This window comes from Somniosus microcephalus, chromosome 13 (assembly GCF_052327205.1).
Source record: "Somniosus microcephalus isolate GS21.2 chromosome 13, FLI_Smic_1.0, whole genome shotgun sequence".
NCBI classification, from domain to species: domain Eukaryota; kingdom Metazoa; phylum Chordata; class Chondrichthyes; order Squaliformes; family Somniosidae; genus Somniosus; species Somniosus microcephalus.
In genome coordinates, this window is record NC_140999.1 from 66,504,716 (window position 1) to 66,530,951 (window position 26,236).

A 26,236-nucleotide genomic window follows, 5' to 3' on the forward strand; every position below is an offset into this window, starting at 1 on the left:
TCAATAGATTGACACTAAGCAATTGCATTGTGTTTGTATTAAACTTGAAGCAGAACGGAGTCAAAATGTCTGCTAAAATGCAGTAAAGCCAATATGAAGAATCTTAGGGAAGAAAGGCATCAAACAGAAACCATAGCTGTCATTGTTTTTATGATGGTTTTTGGAACACCTAAAAGTAGAGAAATAATTATGCATGCAATAGTTGAATTGATAGTAACATAGAAAGCATTCAAACAGAGGGATTAATAAAGACAATTAGCTGACATCAGCAGAGAACATCAAAGAAGAAAGCAAAGCCAAAAGGCTATAAAAATAAGACCTTTTTAACAAAACGTCAGAATTCGCTGAACGGGCAGGGCGTTTCTCAACTTTCCAGAGGCATCTCTGTAAGTTTCTAACTATGAGTCTCGAGTATATCAAAGTGATTGATTTTTGGTGGAGCTTCTGGATTTAGAAATAGAAAATAGGAGAGGTTCTGGATTTAGAAATAAGTAAGAAATAAGAAATATAACGAAGTAAAGATTTGAGAATAAGCATCTCTGAGAAATAAGAAATGTAAGCTAATTTTGCTTTGAATTGTTAATGTTGCAAATGATTCAACAGATGTTAACTGAATGCCGGCTCTTAAATAAAACTATATTTTTAGAATTGTCTCAAAGAGTGAATCTGTATAGACTCGCGAACCCACAAATTCTGTACACTCTTTTGTAAGGAGTTGCAGAAATCTGGGGGGTATTCTGGACCCTCATAATATCCGGAAGGTTACAGTCTAGTTCAACTTATTAAAAGTACTATCCGGAGGACAGTAACATCTTTAGTCGTTCGTTTCCTTTCGGGAGAGATAGCCTGAAACTTTAGACCCATTTAAGCATCTTATAGAATTCGGCTATCTGTAACATAAGTTGAGAGTGAATGTTTGGGGAAGACGCCTGATCTGGAATAGCCCAAAAGAGCTAGGACTGTAATTAACCCTTCAGAACAAGGCTGGGAACTGAATATTATGGGGTATTTGACAATTCGGAAGGATAGGCAGAAAGGAAGAGAAGGTGGGGTAGCTCTGTTAATAAAGGATGAGATTGGTGCAGTGGTGAGAAATGATATTGGCTCAGAAGAGCAGGATGTAGAATCAGCTTGGGTGGAGATAAGAAATAATACAGGAAAGAAGTCACTGGTGGGAGTAGTCTATAGGTCCCCCTAACAGTAGCTACACTGTAGGACAGAGTATAAATCAAGAAATAATAGGGGCTTGTAAGAAAGGTACTGTGATAATCACAGGTGATTTTAATCTTCAGATAGATTGTCAAATAAAATTGGCAAGGGTATCCTTGAGGAAGAGTTCATAGATTATATTCAGGATGGTTTCTTAGAACAATACGTTGTGGAACCAACTAGGGAGGCGGCTATTTTAGATCTGGTAATGTGTAATGAGACAGGATTAATTAATGATCTCATAGTAAAAGGATCCCCTAGGGAACAGTGATCATAGTATGAGAAGTTTTAGGGCAAGACATTTGGGTCTGAACCTAGTGTCCTAAACTTAAATAAAGGCAATTACAAAGGTATGAAGATAGAGTTGGCTAAAGTAGACTGGGAAAATAGATTAACGGGTAAGACAGTAGATAAGCAGTGGCAGAAATTTAAGGAGATATTTCATAACTCTCCAACATTTATTCCAGTAAGAAAGAAAGACTATGAGAAGGATGAACCATCCATGGCTAACTAAGGAAGTTAAGGATGGTATCTAATTGAACGAAAAGGCATACAATGTTGTGAAGATTAGTGGTAGGCCAGAGGGTTGGGAAATTTTTAGAAACCAGCAAAAGATGACAAAAAAAAAAATTCTTTCTCAAATAAAGATCAAAGTTCTTGCACCAAAATCAGTTCTTTGCTGCACAACCCCCAAATAAGTCCAAGGTCTAGAACTAAGGGAGTGGGAGCGATTCAAACCGCTCATAAGTCAGAGGTGAAGCTGACCCCAAACACCACCCCTTACATAATGGTGACCGTAGCACAAGCTTGGCAAAGGGGATGTGATTCGGTAGACACTGTTTTTGAGGAGAGAACTAAGATGGAAGAGAGGATTTCCTCTTATGTGTTCAAGAAAGTAAATATATCAAAGAAATGGGTGCTCAGTCTGTTGCACGCTGAGTGTCCAATGGACGTTGCAGCCAAATGGACTGAGAGCAAAGATCATAAAAAGTTTGTGGAGAAAGCCATCTGGTTGGTCTGCTCCCACCGACAGATCCAGCTTTTAGATAAGCGCATTGAGGCACTAACAGAAGAGCTGCGGGAATCAGCTCAGCTGTCTCAAGCAAGGGGTCTAGCAGGGGAAGGATTATTGGAGGAATTAAACGCCCAAAGCCAGGAAAAGATGCAGATAATGGAAAAACATAGGAACAGACAGGAATGTTTTCGGTGCCAGGTCACCGAGGCAAAAACCAATGAATTAGTGTTACGAGAATAGAACGCCCGCCTTGCTAAGCAAGTAAAAGAACAGGAGGAGAGGTTGAGAGACATACAGGCAGCTTATAAGAGAGCGGGCACTAGGGGGTTGGAAGCGGGAGATCACGGCCTCTGTCAGAAGCAGATCGATAGTTTAAACCTTGCTCTGTCCAGGGCAAAAGGCATGCGGCCCAGGTGGACCTGGAAGTAGAAGGGGAAACTGTTCAGGCATCACCTGTGGCACCGGGGACCAAGCCGGTTGGGCAGCAGGAGGGACGGGTGATTTGTGAGGCTGGCAGGGAGAGCACACCACCACCACCTATGGCGCCGGGCTTTAACTCGGTTTGGCAGCAGGGAGAGCTGGATGAACCAATGCAGGGAAGGTCGGGGCCGGGGCCGATGTGCCCGGCCCGGCAGCAAGGATTCGGCCTACCCGGCGGTGGTGGGGGTCAGGAATTTTAATCCCTCCCCCTTGCACCATTCCTCTAGCCACGTATTCATCTGAAATATCCTTCTATTTCTACTCTGACTAACATGTGGCACTGGTAGCAATCCTGAGATTACTACCTTTGAGGTCCTATCTGCACTGTGGGGTTTCTGTGATTTCTGTGAAAGCCAATTCGTGGTTCCCCATGGTACCCAACAGCTTAGGGCTATGATAAGCCACCTGAACAAACTCACCCAAAAGGGAGACCCCTCGGTCCACTTCATGGAAGTGGAACAGGCAGCAGGCATTAACGAGTGTGATGACTCCGAGATGGCCAAAATTCTCCTTTTCTCTTTGGATGGCAAATTGTACCAGTCTCTCTCTGCAGAGAGCAAGAAAGGACAGGGGGGGTGTACGCCGCCATCCGGGAGGAAGTTCTGGAGGTCATGGGTATGAACGATGGTACTCCTTTCTCCCGGGTGGAGAAGACAACACAGCTAGCAGGGGAGACCCCACAGGCTTTCGCAGACAGGCTGTGGCTTGTGTATAGGAGTGCCTGCAATGGGGTTCTCAACCGGGCTCACCTGAATCAGGATGAGCTGGCCCACTGGCTCCGAAGCCTAGTGGCAAACAGCTTGCTACGAATCAGGGCCACGGCTGAGCTGTGGTTTGATCAAAAAGACCCCCAGGTCACCGAGGAGACAGTGGTCAGACAACTGACACTGGCTTCCTGAAATGGTAGAGGGATAGAAGGACACCCACCAAAAGGAAAGGTTCATGAAATGAAACCCAGTCAGAATAAGAAAGAATGGCACCAGGAAGGGGTTAACCCTTCCGAAGCTGAATATAGGGAGTTAGGAGGTAAATTAAGAAATAGGATCTCAAAGGTAGTAATCTCAGGATTGCTACCAGTGCCACATGTTAGTCAGAGTAGAAATAGAAGGATATTTCAGATGAATACGTGGCTAGAGGAATGGTGCAAGGGGGAGGGATTAAAATTCCTGGGACATTGGAACCGGTTCTGGGGGAGGTGGGACCAGTACAAAACAGACAGTTTGCACCTGGACAGGACTGGGACCGATGTCCTAGGGGGAGTGTTTGCTAGTGCTGTGGGGGAGGGTTTAAACTAAAATGGCAGGGGGTTGGGAACCTGTGCAGGGAGACAGAGGAAAGGGAAACAAGGATAGAAGCAAAAGACAGGAAGGTGAAAAGCAAAAGTGGCAGTCAGAGTAATCAAGGGTTTAAATCGAACATGGCCACAGTAAATAATAATTCTAAAAGGTCTAAGAGTGTTAAAAAAAACAAGCCTGAAGGCTTTGTGTCTTAATGCAAGGAGCGTTCATAATAAGGTTGATGAATTAGCTGTGCAAATAGATGTAAATGGATATGATATGATTGGGATTATGGAAACATGGCTCCAGAGTGACCAGGGCTGGGAACTCAACATTGAGGGGTATTCAATATTCAGGAAAGACAGGCAAAAAGGAAAAGGAGGTGGGGTAGCATTTGTTGTATCCATGTGTTAATAGAGACAGTGAAGACAGGAGTTGGTTTCACAGGTGTTTACTGAACAAAGTCTGGAGGGGAACTAACTGATACAACACAATATACAGGCTTATATAGCCTGAGTGGCCATTACCGGCATTACAGTACACAGGGGGCTCTTAAAGGCACATACACTACAATTCCTCCCCTTTTAGCCAACCATTACATAATATTTTAAGTAATCATTAATTACATGTTACAAGAAAAATAATCTACACATTGCTGCAGTTAATTAATTATAAGTCAGTCTCTCTAGAGGCTTCCTGACACGGTCCGGATAACGCCTCGGTGGTGTAGTAGTTTCTGGTGGTGTAGTAGGTTCTTTTGGCAAGGCTGATTCGGCTTGAATGCCAGTGTCGGGTTCATCGGGTTCCAGTATCACTGGATCGGAGGTAGATATGGGTATCTCTACTTCATCATTAGGCGTATAGAGTTGTGGTGTAGGTTGTCCCTTTTCGGATGACTCTATGATTTGGTCAGCATGGCGCCTTATTATGCTTTCTCCGATGACCACGGTATACATCAGCGGTCCTAGTCATGTGCAGATAGTTCCAGGCTGCCATTTCTCGGTACGGTAGTCCCGGGCCAAAACTTGTTGACCTATCTGGAAGGTTCTAGTTGGTCTTTCATTCATACCTTGAAATTGCCGGTTCTCCACGTCCCTTCTGATGTTTGGCTTGATCAAATCCAGCCGGCATCTTAGGCTTCTATTGAGGAACATCATGGCGGGAGTTTGGTTTGTAACCACATGTGTTGCATTCCTGTATGCAACCAAGAAGTTATCCACCTTGTGCTGAAGTCTTATGTCTTCATTACCCATGGCCTTTATGGCCTTCTTGAAGGTCTGGACAAACCTTTCAGCCAATTCATTGGTGGCGGGATGGTATGGGGCGGACATGTAATGCTTAACCCCATTGTTTTTTAAGAACTTCCTGAATTCTTCGGACACAAATTGCGGTCCATTATCAGAACAGATCTGTTCAGGCAGCCCATTCCTGGCAAATATGGTCCTTAATACTGTGATGGTTTTTTCCGTGGTGGTGGAGGACATCTTTATTGCCTCCGGCCACTTGGAGTGTGCATTAACCGCGATTAAGAACATTGGCCTAGAAATTCAGTTGCGTTCGCCAGCGGTTAACGCCATAAGAGGGGTAGATTTCCAGCGCTAGGCACTTAGCGCCCGGGCGCAGGCCGATCTGCGCCTACGCCCAACTTCAGTTGACATTTAGCGCCGGCGCAAAGTGTTTGCGCCCGCTCAGCTGCGCGCGCAGCTTATGACGTCATTTCGTCGTGCAATGCTGTTTGTGCGCCCCAAACCGGAAATTCAGTGGCGCCCGCCCAATGTGGGCGTGGCGCTGTTAAGAACTGTGAAGTGGAACGCAGCAGAGGCCCTGCGGGCCTCGGGGTGCGCTAATTAAAGGGCACTTACACTGAACTATAAAGGCCAGCCATTTTGCTGCAATGACTTTAGTGCTTTGGATTTCTGGACAGAGACCAAGGAACAGACCTTACTGATTTGGGACAACATAGGAGAGGTATTTTTGGCTTCTGGCCAGAGCTTTGAAATTTGACTCATTGTGATTTCACTGTTTGCAAGTTTATTATAGGGGCTGCATGGGGTTCCAGCCCTCAGTTCCAGCATTATGTGCGAAGGGCTCGCAGACGCTGTGTGAGAGGGCCAGCCATGCCTAGACGCAGAGGGGCCATCAGGCGTCGGCAACGTAGGCCTTACCCACTCAGGGAATACCGGCAGCAGGTGTCCTATCTCACCATGACTGCCGCGCATTGTGTTAAGAGGCTGCGCTTCAGAAGGGAGGTGGTTGCAGAGATCTGCCAGCTGCTTCACAGAGATCTGCGTCCACAGCTGATGTGCAGGACGTCTCTGTCGGTGGAAGTGAAGGTCACGGTGGCTCTGAACTTTTATGCAAGCGGCTCCTTCCAAGCCGCTGCTGGGGACATAGCAAACATCTCCCAGTTCGCCGTGCATCGCTGCATCCGGCAGGTCACCGATGCCCTTTTGGCAGGGAGACACCAATTCATCTCCTTCCCCATGACCCTAGAGAGGCAGGAGCAGCATGCAGTCGGATTTGCCAGGATCGCCGACTTCCCCATGGTGCAGGGCGCCATTGACTGCACGCATGTGGCTATGCGGGCACCTATCGACAATGCCGAGGATTACCGCAACCGGAAGGGCTACTATACCCTCAATGTACAGCTGGTGTGTGACCACAGGCAGCGCATCCTAGCTGTCAATGCCCGCTTTCCAGGAAGCAGCCACGATGCATTTATCCTGCGCCAGACTACTGTGGCTGACATGTTCGAGGCACAGCCTCCACCAAGGGGATGGCTTATTCGGGACAAGGGCTACCCTTTGTGTACATGGCTCATGACCCTGCTCCGCACGCCCAGGACCCCTGCGGAGGAGGCATACAACGAAAGCCATCAAGCCACAAGGAACATCATAGAGCAAACGATTGGCGTCCTCAAGCAACGGTTCCGCTGCCTGGATCGTTCCGGCGGATCTCTACAGTATTCGCCGGATAGAGTCTCCCAGTTCGTCGTCGTTTGCTGCATGTTGCACAACCTGGCTATCCGCAGGGCTCAGGCACTGCCACCTCGCATTGGACCACCACCTCAGGAGGACGAGCAGGAGGACCATGAGGAGGAGGAGGAGGAGGAGGAGGAGTACCAGCCCAGGAGAGAGCCACAAGGTCCAAGGGCCGTCCGCCGGCGGCTTATTGAACAACACTTCTGGGCCCCCTGTCAGGGAATGGCTTGTGGCAATGAACGCACCTGAATGCAGCCGCTCCGCAAGCCCTCAGCCGGTTAACGCAACAACCACTTGAAACATGACACCTGGGCAAGCTGAATAAATAAAAAGCTTTATTTAACAAACTCAGGGCCCTTCCCACATGAAACAGAAAAACAGACAAGACCCCCAAAAGACAGTCAAAAACATATCTCACTCCCACAACCTGGGGAGGAATAACAAAAATCGTCCATCCAATTGGCCTTCATCCTCGGCCTTACCAAAATAAGCCCCCCCCCTCCAGAACACAAACACCCCCATATAAAAAAACATTTGCCTTCATCTTCGGCCTTACCAAAATAAGCCCCCCCCCCTCCAGAACACAAACACCCCCATATAAAAAAAACAGTTGGCAACACACTCTACTTGGTGTGCCGAGAGGGCGAGACCTTGTGCAGGCTTCTCCGGCCCCTGCCCGACCTGTTGCTCCGCCTCAACCTGGGCCCTGTGGGTGTTGCAAGGCTGGGGGAAGGCTCCTGAGAGGCACCATGCGTGACGGCAGATGCCCTTGGGGGTCGGCCTAGATGAAGTCCGGCCCTGGAGGGGCCGGCTGCTGACTGCTGCAGCTGTGGCAGGCCAGCATCAGTCTCTCCAGCAGCTCGTCGCACCTTGGCTGGGGGAGTGGCAGTGGCGGCTGCAGCAATGGGGGCAAGCTGGCTGATGCCAGGCGCTCGCTGGTCGCCAGAGACACTGGCACTCGGCCGGGATGGCCGCCTTCCTCTTGGTCCTCATCATCCTCCTCTTCCGAGGGACTGGCACTCTCAGCTTCAGGGACCTCCTCCTCACCAGCTGAAAGCAGGAAGGCACAAGAGTAGCTTTAGAGTGAGGACAGGGCGTCAGCGAGGGAGGCATGAGTGGTGCCATTATGCGCATTGGTGGGACAGTGGCAAAGGATGTAGATCTGAAGCGCAAGGGGAACCAGAGAGGTCCAAACGGTCATGTCCTTACCATTGGGTCCCAGCACAGGGTCGGCATCTCCAATAGCAACGGGGCCAGTCACCCGGCCACGCATGAGTCGAGCCACGCTCTCCTCCAGCTGACTGAGCTCCTGGAACTGGGCACGGCCTCCCCCAGTGACAGTCTGGCTCTTCAAATTCCGCGCCAGCTTGGCCTGCAAGAGAAAGGACGGCCTCTAAGTACAGTATGGTGCCCTGTTGTGTGCACTGCCTCCCATGGTCGAATAGCTTGGCCAGTGTGTTAAGTGCAGAGAGTGCTATTGATGATCATGCCAGTGCCATAGCTGCGGGAGGAGGGCTGGCCATTAGGCCTTTGAGGTCCCTTTGCCCATAATGTGAGGTGCACATGCAAGGATGAGGAGGACACTGGAAAGGGTACTCACCCTGACCAACCGACTGAGGTCGTTGTACTTCTTGCGGCATTGGTCACCAGTCCTGGGGACATCGCTGTTGGCTGACACCCTCTGGGCGATTTCCCTCCGGGCTCTCCTGTACTGCCTCCTGGGAGCCTTCTTGCCACTGTCCGGGCACAAGATCTCTCTGTTCTTTTCCAACCCCCTAAGCAGCACCCTCAAAGCATGCTCTGAGAAGCGCTGCGCTCGTTCACGGGCCTTCTGCATGGCTTCAGGCGCTATTTGGGTCCACCAGCAGTGTTCAGGCCTAGCTGCAGGGCTCCACTATCCAGGGCGTGGCTGCAGACAAAGTCGACCCTTCCCCCTTTAAGAGCTGGCCGGCGTCAGGGTGTCTGCTGTCAATCAAAACATGACCGCACCTGCGCTGCGCCCGGCCTCGGCGTTATCAGTCCGCACCGCCGGCTTAGCACCTAAAGATAGGAGTGCAACGCCAGTTTCAGCGCTCGCCCAAACTCCTTGGCCAAAGCTACTGAATTTCGGCGAAGTGGCCTCCACTTTCCGGCGGGCGCTAACTTTAGCGCCCGCCCGACTTTACCGCCCCAAAAGTGGCTATACTGAATTTCTAGGCCATTGAGTCCATAAATGGACCAGCAAAGTCGATGTGTACCCTTTGCCAGGGAGATGAGGGCCACTCCCATGGATGTAGAGGGGCTTGTGGTGGAGCGTTTTGGACCTTCTGGCATCCTAGGCAGCTCTTGGTCATTTCTTCGATGTCTCCAATGATACCTGGCACCATACAAACGCCCTGGCTAGGTTCTTCATTTTCACTCCACCCAGATGCCCCTCGTGAAGCTCCTTTAGAACTTTATCCTGGAGTTTGGGTGGAATCACCACTCTGGATCCACACATCAAGGTTCCTCGGCACACTGACAGCTGTTCTCTTCTTTGCGAGAATGCTGGCAACAGTGGTTCGCCATGTGCTGGCCATCCCTTCACTGTTAAATCGTAGACTCGTGAGAGAGTCGGGTCATTTCTAGTTTCCCTTTCAATGGCAGAATTTGTTACTGGTAGACATTCGACTATGGTAGAGTGGAAAATCTCCACTGGGTCTACGGTAGGTGCTTCTTCTACCGTTGGTAACGGTAGGCGCGATAAACTGCCAGCATTCCCATGCTGTTTTGATCCTTTGTATTCTATGTTATATTGGTGTGCCCCTAGAAAAAGGGACCACCTCTGTAGACTTTGCGCTGTCATAATGGGAACACCCTTTTTAGGGTTGAATATGGAGATGAGGGGTTGATGGTCAGTCAACAAGGTAAATTTTTGTCCGTGTCGGTAATGGTTGAATTTCTTCACTCCCCATACCAGGCTGAGTGCTTCCCTGTCGATTTGGGCATAGTTGCGCTCAGCTGAGTTCAATGAGCGTGACGCAAAAGCTATCGGCCGTTCCGAGCCATCAGGGAATTTATGCGATAATACTGCTCCTACGCCGTAAGGGGATGCATCGCACGCCAGTCTGATTGGCAGTGATGGGTTGTAATGAGCCAAAACTTCTTTGGACGTGATTAAGTCTTTGCATTTATGGAAGGCACGTTTACAGTCTTCGCTCCATTTCCAAATTACTCCTGTTGGTAGCAGTTCATTAAGAGGGTGCAGAAGAGTTGATAAGTTCGGTAAAAATTTATGATAGTAATTTATTAATCCCAGGAACGACCTTAATTGTGAAACATTTTCAGGTGCTGGGGCTTTTATGAACGCTTCAATTTTTTCAGATGACTTATGCAACCCTTCCTTATTAATTATGTGGCCACAATATGATATTTGATTCTGGAAAAATTCGCACTTGGGGCGATTTGCTCGTAGGCCCCGTTCTCTCAGCCTAGTGAGCACCTGCTCCAAATTGACAAGGTGCTCGTTCTCGTTTTCTCCTGTTACAAGGATGTCGTCTAGGTAGCATTGAGTCCCCGGAATCCCTTGGAGGACTTGCTCCATAGCTCTTTGCCAGATAGCTGGAGCGGATGCTACTCCGAAAACCAGTCGATTGTACTGGTACAGACCTTTGTGTGTATTTATCGTGAGATACTTTTTAGAGGCCTCTTCAACCTCCATCTGTAGATATGCCTGTGCCAAGTCAATTTTGGTGAAACGTTTCCCGCCGGATAGTGAGGCGAAAATATCTTCTATCCTCGGAAGAGGATACTGTACCGTGTGAAGAGGATACAGTCACCTTGAAGTCTCCACAGATGCGAATTTTTCTCTGTTCTTCAGATTTATCATTATTCAACGCTTTCTTCATGACTGGGACGATGGGTGTTGCCCACTCGCTCCAATCTATTTTGGATAATACGCCTGCCTTTTCCAAATTCTCCAGCTCTGCCTCGACTGCTGGACGAATTGCGTATGGCACCGGTCTTGCCTTAAAAAACTTGGGAATTGCCGCATCTTCCACTTTTACTGAGGCGGTGATGCCTTTCAAGGTTCCTAGTTTCTCTTGAAACACTTCTTTGGCGTTGGCCAAGATGTCTTTTAATCGTTCAGGTATGACATCATCATCGTTTTTTTCCACACTGGTCACCGTCAGTGCCTGAATGGAGTGCCAGTCTAAACGTATTTTCCTGATCCATTCGCGTCCCAACAGCGGTGGACCACCATCTTGTAGAACGTATAAATACAACTTTTGTATTTCCTTGCCGTTGTATACAACAGGCACCCTTATTTTTCCTTTGGGGTATACTTTCTGCCCCGTATATGTTTTCAAGATAATGGATGTGTCTTTTAAAGGTACATGCGGAAATAGCCACTCGTAATCCCGTCGATTTATGACGGTCAGAGCTGATCCTGTATCTAGCTTCATTTTAACTGGGGACCCTGCTATCGTGAGGGTAACCCAAATGGTCTGGTAATCTTCTTTGGCAATTACATTATGTAATTTGAGACGGCTTAGTCTCTTGTTTTCGGAGTCGCTATCACTCTTCTGGTCTTTGGAGCTACTGTCCGTCATCATTTGTACCTTTCTGTACTTTTCTTTATTGATTTTTTTTTTCCTGTCCATGGATTATTTTTGTCCAGATCGGCATACCCGTGCAATGTGTCCAATCTTTCCGCATTGCCTGCATGCTTTGTCCTTGAACCAGCAGTCCCTCTGGTCATGGGTGGATCTGCCGCAGCGATAACATCTCTCAAAACCCTGTGTCATTTCATGCGTGCCGAAGTCCTGTGTCTTATGTTGTACCTCTGCAGCTCCTCTTGCGGCTGCATCGTATGATACAGCCATACTGAAAGCCTTGTCCAGTGTTAAATCTTTTTCAGAAAGCAGCCTTTTCTGTGTTCCTTCACTTAGGAGACCGCAGATGAATTTGTCTCGAAGATAATCTGCTAGTCCTGCCCCGAATTGGCAGTGCTTTGATAGCTTTCTTAATTCGGTGAGGTAATCAGCGTTACTTTCATTCTTGTGTTGATTCCTCTTGAAGAATTTGAATCATTCCACTATCAGCAGCGGTGTTGGGTTTAAGTGCTCCTGTAGGGTATCAACAATTTCTTTAAAATTCTTGTCCTTTGGTTTGGCTGGAGTGATTAAGTTTCGTAACAGCCCGTATGTCTTTGCGCCCATTAGATTTAGAAGTACTGACGCTTTTTTTCATTTTCTATTCCATTTGCGGTGCAATATACCTCCACTCTTTCCACATATGTGGTCCAATCATCTATCTCATTATCAAAAGCATCAATATTGCCAGACTTAGGCATCCTAGAAAAAAAATGGCGCTTCCCGCGCTTTTCTTTCTTTTCTGCAGAAAAGATATGGCAGTTCCCGTGCTTCCCCACCACTGCTGCCGATGACAACACTGTTTCCCGTGGGTTTCCCTTCTTTTTATTTATTTATTTACAGGTGGAGACTCGTTCCCGCCGGACTCTCTCTGCTAGGTCTGAACGCCGACCTGCTTGCCGCGCCGGCCGTCTCCCGAGTGCTCCCTCCCCGTCTGTTACTGCTTGCCTCTGCCTTCACTGCTTGGCCTAGCTGCAGAGCCAGCCACTGGAGCCCCAGCCCGATGCCCAGGAAGGATTATTGCAGTACCTGCCACCAGCTTGGCTAGCTGGTGAAACCACAGCTTTTTCTTTTTCTTGATTTTCTTCGACTTTGGACGCCAGAGGAATCGATGTCCTTGAGGTGCTGCCGAATTGCAGGTAAGTCCATTTCCAATTCGTCGCCACTGTTGTATCCGTGTGTTAATAGAGACACTGAAGACAGGAGTTGGTTTCACAGGTGTTTACTGAACAAAGTCTGGAGGGGAACTAACTGATACAACACAATATGCAGGCTTATATAGCCCGAGTGGCCATTACCGGCATTACAGTACACAGCGGGCTCTTAAAGGCACATACACTACAGCATTGCTGGTCAAAGAGGAGATTAACACAATTGTAAGGAAGGATATTAGCTCTGATGATGTAGAATCTGTATGGGTAGAGCTGAGAAATACCAAGGGGCAGAAAACGTTAGTGGGAGTTGTATACAGACCACCAAACAATAATGCGGAGGTTGGGGATGGCATTAAATGGGAAATTAGAGACGCGTGCAATAAGGGCACAGCAGTTATCATGGGTGACTTTAATCTACATATAGTTTGGGCTAACCAAATTAGTAACAATACTGTGGAGGAGGAATTCCTGGAGTGTATACGGGATGGTTTCCTGGACCAATATGTCGAGGAACCAACTAGAGATCAGGCCATCTTAGACTGGGTATTATGTAATGAGAAAGGATTAATAAGCAATCTTGTTGTGCAAGGCCCCTTGGGGCGTAGCGATCATAAAATGATCGAATTCTTCATTAAGATGGAGAGTGAAGTATTTGACTCAGAGTCCAGGGTCCTGAATTTAAATAAAAGAAACTACGATGGTATGAGGCACGAGTTGGGTAGGATTAATTGGGGAATGTTACTCAAAGTGTTGATGGTGGATAGGCAATGGCAAACATTGAAAGATCGCATGGATGAAGTACAGAATTTGTTCATCCCTGTTTGGCATAAAAATAAAACAAAAAGGTGAATCAACCGTGGCTAACAAGGGAAATTAGGGATAGCATAAGATCCAAGGAGAGGACATATAAATTGGCCAGGAAAAGCAGCAAACCTGAGGATTGGGAGCAATTTAGGATTCAACAAAGGAGGACAAAGGGATTAATTAAGAGGGGGGAAATAGAGTATGAGAGAAAGCTTGTAGGGAACATAAAAACTGACTGTAAAAGCTTCCATAGATATGTGAAGAGAAAAAGATTGGTAAAGTCAAGCGTAAATCCCTTGCAGTCAGAATCAGGGGAATTTATAATGGGTACAAAGAAATGGCAGACCAATTAAATACATACTTTGGTTCTGTCTTCACAAAGGAGGACACAAATAACCTCCCAGAGATGTCGGGGAACATAGGTTCTAATGAGAGGGAGGAACTGAAAGAAATCAGTATTTGTAGGGAAATGGTGTTGGGGAAATTGACGGGATTGAAGGCCGATAAATCCCCAGGGCCTGATAATCTACATCTTAGGGTACTCAAGGAAGTGGTGCTAGAAATAGCAGATGCATTGCTGGTCATCTTCCAAAATTCTATAGATGCTGGAACAGTTCCCATGGATTGGAGGGTTGCTAATGTTACCCCACTATTCAAAAAAGGTGGTAAAGAGAAAATGGGGAATTATAGACTGGTAAGCCTGACATCGCTAGTGGAGAAAATGCTAGAGTCCATTAAAAAATGTAATAGCAGAGCACTTTGAAAACAGTGACAGGATCGGACACAGTCAACATGGATTTACAAAAGGTAAATCGTGCTTGACTAATCTACTGGAATTTTTTGAGGATGTAACTGGTAAAATAGATAAGGGAGTACCAGTGGATGTGGTGTATTTGGGCTTTCAGAAGGCTTTCGATAAGGTCCTGCATAAGAGATTAGCATGTAAAGTTAAGGCACATGGGATTGGGGGCAAGGTACTGACTTGGATAGAGAACTGGTTGGCAGAAAGGAAGCAAAGAGTTGGACCCCAGCTATTCACAATATATATTAATGATCTAGACGAGGGAACTAGATGTAATATCTCCAAGTTTGCAGACGACACAAAGCTGGGTGGGCGTGTGTGCTGTGAGGAGGATGCTGAGAAACTCCAGTATGATTTGGACAGGTTAGGTGATTGGGCAGATGCATGGCAGATGCATTATAACGTGGATAAATGCGAGGTTATCCACTTTGGTGGCAAAAACAGGAAGGCAGATTATTATCTGAACGGCAATAGATTGGGAGAAGGGGAAGTGCAACGAGACCTGGGTGTCCTTGTGCACAAGTCGCTGAAGGTAAGCATGCAGGTGCAGCAGGCGGTTAAGAAGGCAAATGGTATGTTGGCCTTCGTAGCGAGAGGGTTCGAGTACAGGAACAAGGATGTTTTGCTGCAGTTGTACAGGGCCTTGATGAGACCACACCTTGAGTATTGTGTGCAGTTTGTTCGCCTTATCTGAGGAAGGATGTTCTTACCATGGATGGAGTGCAGTGAAGATTCACCAGACTGATACCTGGGATGGCAGGAATGACGTATGAGGAGAGATTGGGTCAATTGGGCTTATACTCACTGGAGTTTAGAAGAATGAGAGGGGATCGCATTGAAACTTATAAAATTCTAACAGGACTAGACAGACTAGATGCAGGAAGGATGTTCCCGATGGCCGGGGAGTCCAGAACTAGGGTTCACTGTCTAAGGATAAGGGGTAAGCTATTTAGGACAGAGATGAGGAGGAATTTCTTCACCCAGAGAGCGGTGAATCTGTGGAATTCTCTACCGTAGAAAGCAGTTGAGGCCAATTCATTAAATATATTCAAGAAGGAGCTAGATATATTTCTTAAGGCTAAAGGGATCAAGGGATATGGGGAGAAGGCAGGGACAGGGTACTGAATTTGGATGACCAGCCATGATCTCATTGAATGGCGGAGCAGGCTCAAGGGGCCGAATGGCCTACTCCTGCTCCTATCTTCTATGTTTCTATGTTTCTATGATACGAAGCGTAACTGCTTCGGGTGCAGGAAGAATAGGCACTGGAGAAGGGACTGTCGGAATCCGTGGCAGGATAACGTAGGAAAGAACTCTCTAGCTCCTACCCCAAAAACAGAAACACCGACCTCTCCCCCCACGCTTGATTCAATAGTAGCTGCACTCCGAATTTTATTAAATGGCCCAGGGTAGGTAGCCACCACCACTGGTATTTTTACCCCCTCTGCCCCATACAACCCAGACCTATGACTAGAACCAGTGCAGCCTGTCTACCTGTGTCCCCTTGAAAGACGCGCCCAGGAAGAGACCTCCCATAATATGGGGGATTACCTACGGTGCCAGGTTATGGAGGCCAGGTTAAATGAGCAGACCTTATGGGAGGAGAACGCAAGATGAACAAAGAGAGCTGACGGTTTGGAGGGTCAGCTAAGGGACATTAAAATAGCTCGTAATGTAGCTAGAAGTAGGGGTTATGAAGACTCTGATCACGGTCCCTGCGAAGAAAGGATTAAAAAATTGACCCAAGCCTTGTCTGAGGCCAGGGGCATGGTCTGTTCAATGGCACCAGGGGAATCCCGGGTAGAGTGGGACGAGGAGGGTCAGAAAGCAGAGGATAAAGCTAAAGATAGAGATCCTCAGCCAGCAGCTGTAGCAGACTCACAGACCGCACCGGTGGGGGCAGTGGCTTGTGTCACTGGAGGGGCCATCCCACCTATTATTTGGGACACACCCCCAGTAACCAGAGCCTTAAGGAGGTCTCCTCGCACACCACAGCCTAAACCACCATGGTCACCGGTGTACCAGTTTAAACGGTTCAGCCCCAGAGGGGCCGCAACCCAAAACGGAATGCCCAAGGTCAGGGATCAGTCTAAGGACAGGGATCCCCAGCCTGCAGCCTCAGGCTGCGGGGAACCCACAGGACAGGACAGGGACTTGGCAGCCACACAGAAGGGGGTAGTGTGCTGCAGTACAGGGAGGCACATTCCCCCGATCATCTGGGATTCAGGGAAAAATGCAGTTGTTTTAAGAAGGACTCTTCGGGTCCGACGTCACAGACCACCTTACGCCCAGGCGTACAAGCTGCCCAGAGGCCACAGAAGACAGAGGCCAGAGAGGAATTAACCTGGCCATCTGAAGACGGGCGGCTGATGTACATAGCTTCTCTGTTGAATTTTAAGTGTGTTTTTATAGTTTTGATAAGTTTTAGGTTTACTATTGTTTGGTTAGTTATGATAAGTTTAGGTTTTCGAGACTCGATCACTTGTCAAGCCAGAAAACCTTCTAGGGACATGGCTATCTGTTTTATGTGCCCCTGCAGAAAGGAAATCGGCATGGGAAAGTTTCTGCTCCTGCTCGCCCTGGTAGGGGTGAGCATCGGTGACTGAGGCGACGTGGAGGACTCTCACATCTATGGGTGCTCGGGAGAGAGAGCACCAATCGTTACCGCTGGGGGTGGCGAACGGGGTGTGGAGGAGCTCGCTATTTATTTCCAAGAGGGAATGTGGGCAGGGTGGCTGGGGTCTAACTCAACACAGTACTCCAGCCAGACCGGGTTCACTTACGGGGAGGCCTCCATCCCGTGCCCCAGGGTACAGGTCGTGGCCACAAGGGTCAGCGTCACTGAGGGGAAACATGTGTGCCTCACATGTAAAGGACAGATTCCCCTGGATAGGTGGTGGTGGCTCAGGAAGCTGAGCAGGGCCATAGAGGACTGTACAGTCGACTGGGAACGACTGGGGACCAACACCCACCGGACGATCACAGGGACTCAAGGGGGAGTGAGTGTGTGTTGGGATAAGTGTTGGGAGTCGGAACAGGGAATCTATGTCTGTATGTGGGGGACAGAGAAAGTCTGCCCCACAGGCATATCCATCATCTTCTCCAGACAATGACAAGATGCCGGGAAGGGAATGGGGTGGGATTCTAGCCTGCGTGAATGCACGGTCCCACACTCCCCGATCCCAGTCAACGCCACCGAACTCGTAGCACGCACCCGAAAGCCCCTGCCCATGACCACGACATCACGGACAGTAGCAGAGAGGTGTCCTACCACCACCAAGGGACCAGGGAATGGGTTAGTATTAGTGCCGACCGATAAGGTGCTATACCAGGGGGTACACTATGCAGTAGCTTCAGTGATCCTAAACCTTACTGAGGTGCACTTACCTGCATGGTGACCTAAGGAGACAGAACAGTTGTACCAGGCCCTGTTAAAGGAAATGTTTAGGAAGTTTTACGAATTTGACTTTGCCAAAGTAGACAAAGCAGAGCTGTACACTTTACGGGCTGAGCATACTATGGGCGCAGGGAGACAAAGAAGGGGAACCTGGAACGACATTTTCACCACTTACAACATAGGATCCTCTGTAATAATCAGCCTGGACGACATAGATAAATGGCTTAAAAACCCAATTACAAAAGATCCTAACAGAGGAGAACACAGTGGTAGGCTCAGAGCTACACGAGGACCAAGCTATGATGGTCCATTTAAAAGAGATCATTGCTGAGCTAGAGAGACACGCTAAAACAGTAAATGCACTCATACAGGAGGACAGGAATGCTTCAGAATGAGGTGTGTGTGCTATACGGGGCATGGTTGCAGGGCGAGGGCCATAGCAACCTGGAGGATTTAAAACAGGCTTTAGTTCCCTCCTGGATTAGCAACAAGCACCTCGCAGCCCTCCACCCGTTTAGTAATTTGCTGAGCCCGTGTCAGCTCTGTCTAACCTCTGAAGCCTACCCTGTTCCAGTAGACTGTGGACATTCCAATCACACTATCATGGGGATAGTAGTGAGGATGCCGGTCATGGGTGGGACAGCCCGACCCGCACCGGTATACAGGGTGGAGAACATTGGGTTCATTCAAGGGGGTGCACACGTCCGTTTCGCAGTGGTCCCACCTAATGTCATAAAGTGGGAGCACGCTATGACAGGTACAGACCTCTCCGGGTGCTGGAGCCGGGGAGCACACATAATACAGTGTCCCCAGCACTTGAATGCCTATTCTAGACCACAGTGCGGGTTTAAAGCTGCTGGCGCACAACCTGTGAACTGTACCATGGAGGTAATGGCACAAGACCATGTTTCCCCACAGGTAGCATTCATAGGGGGTGGGACATATTTGTGTCACCACAAGTGCGGCCCACTACCAGCATGGACAGCACATCTGGTGTCCGGTGAGTGACAGCAGTTTCTGCTTTAAACCCGAGGCAGAAGTTCAAGTGGCCCAGGAACGGATTGTCCCCATTCCTGAACCCTCCACTGTTCAACTCACTAAGTGAAAACATCACCAACCTGCAAAACTATGTTGCACATTTCGGCTATGAAATTCCCCCTCTACCCGAACATCTTACCGCTCTATTAAAAGCAGTTGTCATATCACAAAAACATTTCTACACATTAGAACAGAAGACAGTCAAGATAGGGGCCAAGATCTTGGATATCGTAGTTCCACCCTGGTGGGATATTTTTGAAAATATCGAGGTCCCTTCTTGGATCAGAATGGCTTCCCACATTTTAGTAATCTGCCAGCTCGGAATAGTTTTCTACTTACTGTGCACAAAGTACAGGGGGAGGGACAGAATGCTCCAATCTCAACATGAGAGAGCATGGGACAAGCATCAAAATAAAATCTATGTCCATGAGTCGAGCCTTAATCGTTATTAAAAATAAAGATTGTGACCGTGTATTTTTCTTTTCTATATATGCACCATGTATTATTTTTTGTTTTTCCAAGTAGTGCAGGGGTGTTGGAACCCCTCCGTGCTTGGATGTGAATGTAACCAAATTTTGTGTATCTGAACACTACACCTAAAGGGGAAAATGTGTTTTTGGGTTTTAGATAGGTAAAATAAAGGGGAAGGCTGACTTTGAGGGATCAGAAATTTTGCTAACCAAGCATGATACTCTAACGTGTGGAGTATCGCAGGGCGGACTGTAGGATTCTCAAAATATACAGATCCCCCATTATGAAAGAAAAACCATATTAAAGTGATTTTGGACCCTTGCTAAAACTACAGGAGGATAAAAGGCATGTTGCGCCCAGCAAGGAGATTCAAGGTCAAAAACCAGACTTGACATTTTAAAAAGGACGTGTTCAGGCATGTTTGGGAAATGGGCTGCAACAAAGAATTTGGGATCTACCTATGCAGTAGCCAGTTTGAGTATTCGAGATAATCAAACTGTCTGGGGGAAACTGCAAACGTCACTCAGCCCCTATCAAGACATTTACATGCTAACAATAGACCCATGGAAGAACAGCTTCCCAGAACACATCCAAGTCATGCATAATACAAATCATTTAGCCAACCTACAAAGAATCTCAGGCCCCACAGGAAACTCAAAGCTAGAGGACAATTCAATACAATTAGATAAGAGCTCAACAGCTCAGGAACCATCCCGAAACCACTTTAAACAATTTAATCAGATTAGGAGGCCCCAATTTAGTATAATTGAAAGCCTGTTTTCTAAAGACAGAGAAGTCAAGAAGTTTGAAAGACTCATCAGGAAGCTTTCAGCAGAACAGTTCAAACAGTTGAAAACAGTTCAGCAAGGTGGGAGTTCAAGAACTACAGAGAGTTCCAAGTTCAAGTTCAGTAAATGCAAGCATCTCAAAGCAGTTCTCTCTCTCTCTCTCGAAGAAGTAACACACAAGAAGAAACCAGAGCAACAGTTTCAGTGACCATCGGACACCTCACGGCAACAAGGGCCTTATGAAACAACCAACCGAACATTACCATCAGCCAACCGGGCAATATTGGGCCACCGTGGCCAAAGAAAACCAACTTGGAAGAAAACCGAAGATTCGCAAGTTTTTCCACTCTACAAATTATTCCTGCGTTTGGTGAGCATTATCCCTGGTGCTTTCAGAGCCTAACTTAGCTAGTAAGGTGGGATTGGGAGAGGTGAGATATTTGTCTACTGTAATTTTTCCCTCGTGTATGTCAAAGTGTTTTCCCTATTTTATTAGAGTGTTATTATTGTGCTGTATTTTCTTTCTCAAATAAAGATCAAAGTTCTTGCACCAAGATCAGTTGTTTGCTGCACTTTTATCACAACCCCCAAATAAGTCCAAGGTCTAGAACCAAGGGAGTGGGAGTGATTCGAACCGCTCATAAGTCAGAGGTGAAGCTGACCCCAAACACCACCTCTTAAAGAATGGCCAGCTCCTGCTCCTATTTATGTTCTGACAGGATTGCAGTCAGGCCCTGGAAATTCTTGTTAAGAGTTGTGGCTCCCATTCATAGACACAGGTCCTTCCCATTGAGAGCAGGTTTGTTCATATTGGGAGGGAGAGAGTGATAAACCCCCAGTTTCAGGGAACTAACCAGATATTACTGTAACACAAGCAAATGATTTTGCTTTGACTAGAAACAAATTCTGGATCAGAAAAAAATCTCTGGTTCAGCAAGAGATTAAATCAAGGCCTCACTTAGGCCACATTTGGATGTACACTCATCCTGAGCAGAGGGGGAGCAAAGTTCAGCACTGCAGTGCAAGTAAACCTAGAAGCGAAAGGAGTTTAGAGTGAATTTCATGTAGACAGATGAACCAGGCTGTTATACAAGGAGCCATTAAAGGGTTTCATTGGCTCAGACTTCTGTTTGGTTACCTGTCCAGTGAGGCTGGGCAGAATCTCCATCCAGCAATACAAAAGTCTTCACTTCAAACCACTTGTGATGGGTTGGGAACTGCAGGCCGGGAAACACATCCGCCGGGTGTAGGAGGGTCTGGTAGTCATCACCCTCATAGGGGCACCTGCAACAGGAGGGTCAGTCAGTCAGTGGGAGCAACTGCAACAGGAGGGTCAGTCAGTGGGAGCACCTGCAACAGGAGGGTCCATCAGTGGGAGTACCTGCAACAGGAGGGTCCATCAGTGGGAGCAACTGCAACAGGAGGGTCAGTCAGTGGGAGCAGAAAAAAAATTGATCCAATAAAAAAAGGGATTTTAATTTGGCATTGGCGGCAAGGGTTAGAGTTCAAGCCATTCCTTCGATGAGAAAATAGCCATCTACACCCACCCCTGGGCTACAATATACCATTTAATTCACCCCATTATTCTAAAGCTGGGGTCACATTCAGCTTTCTTAGTGCAATCGTAACTGTTGCATGGAACAATACTGAAAGGTCAAGTGAAAAGTTTCAGGATCAATGTAGAGAAACTTAGCTAAAGCCAACAGGGTATTGGATTGTATTCATAGAACTATTCAATACAAATCAAAGGACAACGTTCGGTCACTATGCAAGTCATTGGTTAGACTGCATCAATTGTACTACACCTAGTTTTGGTTCCCTCACATAGAATCATAGAAAGTTACAGCACGGAAGGAGGCCATTTCAGCACATCGTTTCCGCGCTGGCCAACAAAGAGCTATCCAGCCTAATCACACTACCCACCTCTAAACCTTGCACCAATTACTTTAAATCTGTGCCCCCTGGTTTTTGACCCCTCTGCCAAGGGAAATAGGTCCTTTCTATCCACTTTATCTAGGCCCCTCATAATTTTATACACCTCAATAAGGTCTCCTCTGTTCCAAGGAAAACAAACCCAACCAATCCAGTCTTTCCTCATAGTTAAGATTCTCTACTCCCTGCAATATCCTTGTAAATCTCCTCTGTACCTTCTAGTGCAATCACATCTTTCCTGTAATGTGACCAGAACTGCACGCAGTACTCTAGCTGAGGCCTAACTCGTGTTTTCTGCAGTTGAAGCATAACCCCCCTGCTCTTGTATTCTATGCCATGGCTAATAAAGGCAAGCATTCCGTATGCCTTCTTAACCACCTTATCTACTTATCTACTTGGCCTGCTATCTTCAGAGATCTGTGGACATGCACACCAAGGTCCTTTTGTTCCTCTAAACTACTCAGTGTCCTACCATTTAATGTGTATTTCCTTTCCTAGTCAGCCAGCCCCAAATGCATTACCTCACACATCTCCGGATTGAATTCCATTTGCCACTGTTCTGCCCACCTGACCAATTTATTGAAATCTCCCTGCAGTCTACAGCTTCCATCTTCAGTATCAACCACACAGCCGATTTTAGTATCATCTGCAAACTTCTTAATCATACCCTGCTATATTCAAGTCAAGATCGCTGATGTATACCACAAAAAGCAAGGGAACTAATCCTGAGCCCTGCAGAACCCCACTGGAAACAACCTTCCAGTCACAAAAACACCCATCAACCATTACCCTCTGCTTCCTTTCTACATGGGAGAAGGGACTGAGGAACTACGAGAATGATTCCTAGCTACAAGACCCATAGCTACTCAGACACATTGAGCTGTGTCTATTTATCCTTGACCAGTGTAGAATTAGAGGTGGCCTGATGGAGATCTATAAAGGGCTGTATAGCATCCTTGCTGAGATTATTACAGTTTAAGATACGAAGACATGGGGAGGTGTTTAAACTGGGCAAGAGTAGGGATAGAGTAATCTTGGGTGGTTCTCCTTCCTACACACCCCCCCAGCTAGAGAGTAGCGAGTGACTAGAATACATTGACATGGGGTGGGTGCCAATTGGCTGCACACCTTCCAGGGGAGAACTGGACTGGTCCTTGGCTGGAAGCAGAGATCAGATCACATATAGAAGGCAAGTGTCTACACAATTAACATTTGGCAGAGTGTGGCCCATGTGATCTCCAAGACTGGATGCAATCAGAGGAATCAGAGTATTTCCCCCCCAATCCCCCTCCTTATTGGTCCTGGGTTTTCTGTCTCCCCCAGGAGATTACGTGGTTATTCGGATGAGAGGGGTAGGAACTGTCTAGTCACAATGCTACAGTCCGGGTGTGGAGCAGGCTTGATGGAACAGTTGTTTTTTTCCGGCCCATCATTTTCTATCAATTCTTAAAACCATTAGCCCTTCCACTTAGCCTTTCCTTACCCATCCACCAGTAAACTCCATTGCACCTCGAAGTTTGGGGCTGGGACAGGAGTCGCCCAGCAGTCATGCAACCTCAGGACAATCATTGGGTCCGTGCGGTCCTGGACACGAACCTCCACAAACACTGGGTCCTGAAGGATACTCTGAATGGGGTAGTCACTATCCACATACCAGGATCTGTAGCTACCACCTGAAAGGCAGACACAAGAACCAGTAACTCCCTGCATTGACACATTCCCAGTGTTTCTGTCACCATTACCCAGGGCCGTTGTATCTTTTGCAATTCTCAGTTCCAGTTTCAGAATCCCATCATCAGAAGCTGGAGGTGGTGGAGGAGCCGTGTAAACCGTGACATTGATTTGTAAGCCAGTCTCTTTCCTCCCCTTGTACTTGCTCTGGGCATGCAGGCTGCTGAGAGACAATAGCAGGTGGAGCTTCATCTAGCAACACATCCCTCCAACCCCAACATCTCCCCACCATCCTCCTACCTGAAGGTGCTGTCTCGGGTTATTGAGCCCAGTTTCTCAGTCAGAATCATCCTCTTACCCAACACATCCATTTCATACACAAAGGTTCCATTCTCCTCCTGCAGAGAGAACACTGGTTAACAGGGAGCTGGTTCATTCACATGGAGAATGTTCGGCCCATCAATACTCACCCACTTGGTCAAGCCACAAGAGGTCATTGGGAAGCAGATGGTCACAAGCTGGGCAGTGGTTAGTTTAGGCCTGCACTCCGCTTATTGTCCATCTTTCACATACAGAGATGACAGGTTGAGGGCAGGAAGGGTCAGGGTCTTGGAAATCACTATGATGAACTGACCATCCGCTGTGCACACCGCAAGAGAATTACAATTCAATTCCACTGCTCCCATTGATGGTCAGGGGCTTCTCATTAGTGGAGAAATCAGGGGTCTCAGACCAGAGACTTGAGGGACTGAGTCTCAAAAGCCACAGACTAGCTCACAGCAGTAACATGACTTGAATCCAAGTGGAAGCACAACCATTTAGTTTGATAGTGGAGTGAGCAAGGATGCATTTATATTAGCTGGAATCAGCACTCGGCCAATCAGCCCCTCAGGCCAGTTCCACCATTCAATGAGATCATGGCTGATCTATATCCCAACTCCATTTCATTTGACCCATGGCTAGCAGTGATTTCAGATTTAGTTATTATATATTTTTTTAATTCATTCACAGGATGTGGGTGTTACTGGCAAGGCTGGCATTTATTGCCCCATCCCCAATTGCCCTTTAAGGTGTTGGTGAGCTGCCTTCCCATGTGGTGAAGTTATCCACACTGACTGTCGTAGTGGTTTGTTACAACTCAGTGATTTGCTGGGCCATTTCAGGGAGCAGCTAAGAGTCAACCACATTGCTGTGGGTCTGGACTCACATAGGCCAGTCCAGGCAAGGACAGCAGATTTCCTTCCCCAAAAAGGAAATTAGTGAACAAGATGATTTTTTAAAATGACAATCAGGTAATTTGCCACCTCACCTATGCTGCGAATATGCAGTCTCATAACTACCACTACACCAGCAGAGACATGCCGATCTAGGCCAACTTGACCAACCCATCTCAAATCTAGAAAGCAATTTTGGACCCTTGCCAAAACCCTTCAGTTTCGACAGATGGGGAAATGCAACATTCCAAATAGATTCCCTAGAGGACTTCATAGTACAGCCTGAAGGATCAAACCAAAACAATCAACTGCCTCAGAACCGGTCATGGTAGATGCTGCCACCTTCTCCATAGATTGAAGTTTAAAGCATCCCCATCATGCGACTGTGGAGCTCCTAATTAGACTCTGGATCACAACATTGAGCACTGCCCTCAGATGAAGTTCGCAGGCAGCCTACAAGATATCCATGCTATTGCATTGGAAGCTTTGGCCTGGATAGACACATAGAAGATAGGAGCAGGAGTAGGTCATTCAGCCCCTCGTACCTGCTCTGCCATTGAATGAGATCATGGCTGATCATCCAAACTCAGTACTCTGTCCCTGCCTTCTCCGCATATCCCTTGATCCTATTAGCTTTAAGAAATATATCTAACTCCTTCTTGAATATATCTAATGAATTGGCCTCAACTGCCTTCTGTGGTAGAGAATTCCACAGGTTCAACACTCTCTGGGTGAAGAAATTCCTCATCATCTCTGTCCTAAATGGCTTACACCTTATCCTAAGACTGTGACCCCTGGTTCTGGACTCCCCCGCCATCGGGAACATCCTTCCTGCATCTAGTCTATCTAGTCCTGTTAGAATTTTATAAGTTTCAAAGCGATCCCCTCTCATTCTTCTAAACTCCAGCGAGTATAAGCCCCATTGACCCAATCCCTCCTCATACGTCATTCCTGCCATCCCAGGTATCAGTCTGGTGAATGTTTGCTGCACTCCCTCCATGGCAAGAACATCCTTCCTCAGATAAGGCGACCAAAACTGCACACAATACTCAAGGTGTGGTCTCACCAAGGCCCTGTACAACTGCAGCAAGATATCCTTGTTCCTGTACTCAAATCCTCTCGCTACAAAGGCCAACATACCATTTGCCTTCTTAACCGCCTGCTGCACCTGCATGCTTACCTTCAGCGACTGGTGCACAGAGACACCCAGGTCTCGTTGCACTTCCCCTTCTCCCAATCTATTGCCGTTCAGATAATAATCTGCCTTCCTGTTTTTGCCACCAAAGTGGATAACCTTGCATTTATCCACATTATACTGCATCTGCCAAATCACCCAACCTGTCCAAATCATACTGGAGTTTCTTGGCATCCTCCTCACAGCACACACGCC

General features: G+C 47.4%; 1 pseudogene across 1 annotated transcript in view; it reads right to left on the reverse strand.

Annotated features, from left to right (window-relative positions):
* LOC147108393 (zona pellucida sperm-binding protein 4-like) overlaps nt 1-26,236 on the reverse strand; it is a 70,373-nt pseudogene that overhangs the window by 16,999 nt on the left and 27,138 nt on the right. The window contains exons 3-8 of the transcript XR_015080498.1: nt 24,103-24,308; nt 23,933-24,030; nt 23,704-23,852; nt 23,445-23,634; nt 21,154-21,313; nt 20,988-21,060 (exon numbers count right to left, since the gene is read on the reverse strand). The product of XR_015080498.1 is annotated as a zona pellucida sperm-binding protein 4-like (transcript). The remainder of the gene's footprint in view (nt 1-20,987; nt 21,061-21,153; nt 21,314-23,444; nt 23,635-23,703; nt 23,853-23,932; nt 24,031-24,102; nt 24,309-26,236) is intronic.